The 5,039-nt window shown below is 34.5% G+C and overlaps 1 pseudogene; it reads left to right on the top strand.

Moving 5' to 3' along the window:
* Positions 1–1,591, top strand: LOC103235722 (14-3-3 protein zeta/delta pseudogene; annotated as a pseudogene).
* The last annotated feature ends 3,448 nt before the right edge of the window (positions 1,592–5,039 follow it).

Here is a 5,039-nt window from a genome sequence, read left to right as displayed (position 1 = left end):
GGTCCACTCCCACCACCAGCTGGAACCCTGGGGACTACGACGTCCCTCAAACCTTGCTTCTATGAGACAAAAAGAACATCCAGTCATGGATAAAAATGAGCTGGTTCAGAAGGCCAAACTGGTCGAGCAGGCTGAGTGATATGATGACATGGCAGCCTGCATGAAGTCTGTAACTGAGCAAGGAGCTAAATTATCCAATGAGGAGAGGAATCTTCTCTCAGTTGCTTATAAAAACGTTGTAGGATCCCGTAGGTCATCTTGGAGGGTCGTCTCAAGTATTGAACTAAAGACGGAAGGTGCTGAGAAAAAACAGTAGATGGCTCGAGAATACAGAGAGAAAATTGAGACAGAGCTAAGAGATATCTGCAATGATGTACTGTCTCTTTTGGAAAAGTTCTTGATTCCCAATGCTTCATAAGCAGAGAGCAAATTCTTCTATTTGAAAATGAAAGGCGATTACTATCATTACTTGGCTGAGGTTGCCACTGGTGATGACAAGAAAGGGACTGTGGATCAGTCACAACAAGCATACCAAGAAGCTTTTGAAATCAGCAAAAAAGAAATGCAACCAACACATCCTATCAGACTGGGTCTGGCCCTTAACTTCTCTGTGTTCTATTATGAGATTCTGAACTCCCCAGAGAAAGTCTGCTCTCTTGCAAAGACAGCTTTTGATTAAGCCATTGCTGAACTTGATATATTAAGTGAAGGGTCATACAAAGACAGCACGGTAATAATGCAATTACTGAGAGACAACTTGACATTGTGGACATCGGATATCCAAGGAGGCGAAGCTGAAGCAGGAGAAGGAGGGGAAAATTAACCGGACTTCCAACTTTTGTCTGCCTCATTCTAAAATTTACACAGTAGACCATTTGTCATCCATGCTGTCCCACAAATAGTTTTTTGTTTACGATTTATGACAGGTTTATGTTACTTCTATTTGAATTTCTGTATTTCTCATGTAGTTTTTATGTTTAATATTAGGGGAGTAGAGCCGGTTAACATTTAGGGAGTTATCTGTTTTCATCTTGAGGTGGCCAATATGGGGCTGTGGAATTTTTATACAAGCTATAAATGTTTGGCATAGTACTTTTGGTACATTGTGGCTTCACAAGGGCCAGTGTAAAACCGCTTCTGTGTCTAAGCAAAGAAAACTGCCTATATATTGGTTTGTCCTGGTGGGGAATAAAAGGGATCATTAGTTCCAGTCACAGGTGTAGTAATTGTGGGTACTTTAAGGTCTGGAGCACTTAGAAGGCTGTGGTAGAGACATACCCCATGGACACCATAGGTTAAACCATGTGTATCTGTGGAACACTCAATCTCAATATGCACATCTTTGACTACAGCTGCAGAAATGTTCCTTTAGACAAAGTTGTGACCCATTTTACTCTGGATAAGGTCAGAAATGGTTCACATTCCATTATTTGTAAAGTTACCTGCTGTTAGCTTTCATTATTTTTGCTACACTCATTTTATTTGTATTTAAATGTTTTAGGCAACCTAAGAACAAATGTAAAAGTAAAGATGCAGTAAAAATGAATTGCTTGGTATTGATTACTTCATGTATATCAAGCACAGCAGTAAAACAAAAAAAACCCATGTATTTAACTTTTTTTAAAGGTTTTTTTGCTTTTGTGATTTTTTTTTTTTATACTTGCCTAACATGCATGTGATGTAAAAATAGTTAACAGGGAAATAACTTGAGATGATGGCTAGCTTTGTTTAGTATCTTATGAAATTTTCATGAATAATCCAAGCATAATTGTTAAGAACATGTGTATTAAATTCATGTAAGTGGAATAAAAGTTTCATGAATGGACTTTTCAACTACTTTCTCTACAGTTTTTCATGTAAATTAGTCTTTTGGTTCTGAAACTTCTCTAAAGGAAATTGTACATTTTTTTGAAATTCATTCCTTATTCCCTCTTGGCAGCTAATGGGCTTTTACCAAGTTTAAACACAAAATTTATCATAACAACAAAACTACTAATATAACTACTGTTTCCATGTCCCATGATCCCCTCTCTTCCTCTCCACCCTGAAAAAAAATGAGTTCCTATTTTTTCTGGGAGTGGGGGAGATAGATTGCAAAACAATGTAATATGTTCCATTTAAAATTTTGGTATATGGCATTTTCTAACTTAGGAAGCTACAATGTTCTTGGCCCATCATCACACTGGGTAGCATTAACTGTAAGTTTTGTGCTTCCAAATCACTTTTTGGTTTTTAAGAATTTCTTGATACTCTTACAGCCTGCCTTCGATTTTAATCCTTTATTCTATTTGTCAGGTGCACAAGATTACCTTCCTTTTTTAGCCTTCTGTCTTGTCACCAACCATTCCTACTTGGTGGCCATGTACTTGGGAAAAGGCCACATGATCTTTCTGGCTCCACTCAATGTCTAAGGCACCCTGCTTTCTTTGCTTGCACCCCACAGACTATTTCCCTCATCCTATTTACCGTAGCAAATCTGTCCTTAGTTGATGAGATTGTGTTTATCTCCCTTTAAAACCCTACCTATCCTGAATGGTCTGTCATTGTTTGCCTTTAAAATCCTTCCTCTTTCTTCTTCCTCTCTTCTCTAAATAATGATGGGGCTAAGTTATACCCAAAGCTCACTTTAACAAAATATTTCCTCAATACTTTGCAGAAAACACCAAACAAAAATGCCATTTTAAAAGAAGTGTATTTTTTCTTTCAGAATGTAAGCTCCTCAAGAGCAGGGACAATGTTTTCTGTATGTTCTATTGTACCTAGTACACTGTAAATGCTCAATAAATATTGATGATGGAAAAAAATAATTCATTTTCATTAAATCAGAATGACATAATGAAACTCTAATTGCCATTATATTTAATGCCTTCCAAATTTTTCATGCTAACATTTTGTTCCTATCACTGATAAATTTTAAACTACCAGAGCTTTCGAATTTGACTTTTAAAAATTATTATAAAAAGAAGATGCTAGTATACATGTAGCTATGTTCTTTGTTTTATAGCTGTGGTTGCTTTCTTTTGAAAAAAATATAAAATCAAAAAATAATTGACTATAAAGAAATAAGTTGCCAAAATGTCTCCAACCAGAAATATGAGGCTTCTATATAGCAGTTTTTGGTTTTGACATGGTAAGCCAAATACTGACACGCATTCTTATTCTTTGTCTATTAGTCTATAATTATTTCAACAGCAAAAACAAATGGAAGTACAATGCCTCAAATTAAAATATTGAGCACCACTTAGATTCTAAAAACCACAATACAAAAAAGAGAGTAATAATTGCAAATGTTTACTGAGAACTTCTTTATCGTGAGAATAATTCCACCAGGTATTCTAAGATTCGAACTAAATACAACCAGCTTCATGCTTTTAAACATTAATCCACTGATATAATGCCAATACTAACTCCTGATCAATACTAACTTCTTATCAGCTTTGCCTGGAAGTGGACCTGAACCTTGTCATAGATTTGTTTCCTATCTCTAGGCTTTGATACTATTTTGAACCTTGTATACCACATCCATTACTATTTTGAACCTTGTATACAACATCCATTAATAATTGTTATAGCAGATAATTAAACTTTGTATTCTCAAATTATACATACGTGTATATATATGTATATATGTATATATATGTGTGTGTATATATGTGTGTGTGTGTGTATATATATGTATATTTCTTTTTGGCTTTAACTTCTTCCGCTCTCTAGGCTAGAAATACTTATTCTCTCTTAAGTTCTCTCTTTACATCTTGAAAACTTATGCATCCGACAAATTCTAGTCCATAAACCAAAATCCCTATAATCACTTTGAAATAAAATATTTTAGTTTTCATCCATGTTATGTGGCACTCATTTTAAACTTCTGCAAAAAAATTTTCACATATTTATCTTTTCTAGTTTATTCGATAAGTTGTTGTCTATTTGATTTTATTCTATCTGTAGAGAGAATGTTACATGATTATGGATCATTCAGTATGTTCAGCCTATGAAGTCCTAAGAAGTCTTCTGGATTGAATTTGTCACACACCAAAAAGCAACCAAGTACCTGTGCCAACTGCCCACAACTTCACCTGGTTCTAGTACTACTCTCTGCATGTGCTGGCCTGCATGGAAATTCTTACTCTATTTATCATAAAATATTGCTTTTTTGGTTATCAAAAGTTTGTTAAGTCCATAAAGAAGGAAAAGAGATATTAGCACTCTTTGAGATCTAAGGCTGGTAGGCATGACACCAGAGATCATTCCATTTAATTCCATATCTATGCATTAAGTTGTGGCAAGATTCTCCTCTACATTTCATAAAACCTGTAATTCCTGATTTATTTAAATATTTTACTCTTGGTTAAACATTAAGTAATGTGTAATTATAATTTTAGAAAATCTCAAATAATTGAATTTTTATGCTTACAAGTGTATATTTTTAAAGTTAAAAAAAAACACAAGATTCACTGGAATTTTAATCTGTTGATTTGAAATCAGAAAGACTAGGCATTTTAATTGTGCATTTTAACAACATCTTCTGTATAAACAAAATACAATCAAACAGAATATATGTGTTTCTGTCAAAGAAAATCAAAGCAAGGTCCTTGTTAAAGATTGCAAGGCAGATGTTATTTTGACTACTGAAGTAGGGGATAGAGACTACTGTATAAACTGAGCTCAACTCCAACTGAAACAAAGGTACTGAGATTTATAAAGAGAAAACAGATATGAATAAAAAGGAAATATGAGGAAACGAAAATGAGGAAAACAAGGGACTAGTAGGACTATATGAAAATAGAATATTACATAAAAAGGAAGTGGAAAACAATTGCTAATTGTTCAGGAACATCAGCTAAACAGTGTATGTTTTGCAGTCTGGCAAGTTCATGCTATTTTCAGCAAAGTCTCAACATGAAGGCTGGGGTCACTTTTCAGGACAAATCCATCACCTAGTGCACATATAAGCTGAGCTAAACTTGGCCAAGTCTCTTAGCATGGTGTTTAGGCAAGTCTTTTGTGTTACATAGAAGTTTAAATTCACATTCTATATG

The sequence above is a fragment of the Chlorocebus sabaeus genome, chromosome 7 (assembly GCF_047675955.1).
Source record: "Chlorocebus sabaeus isolate Y175 chromosome 7, mChlSab1.0.hap1, whole genome shotgun sequence".
Taxonomy (NCBI): domain Eukaryota; kingdom Metazoa; phylum Chordata; class Mammalia; order Primates; family Cercopithecidae; genus Chlorocebus; species Chlorocebus sabaeus.
This window is presented reverse-complemented; position numbering and strand designations above follow the sequence as displayed.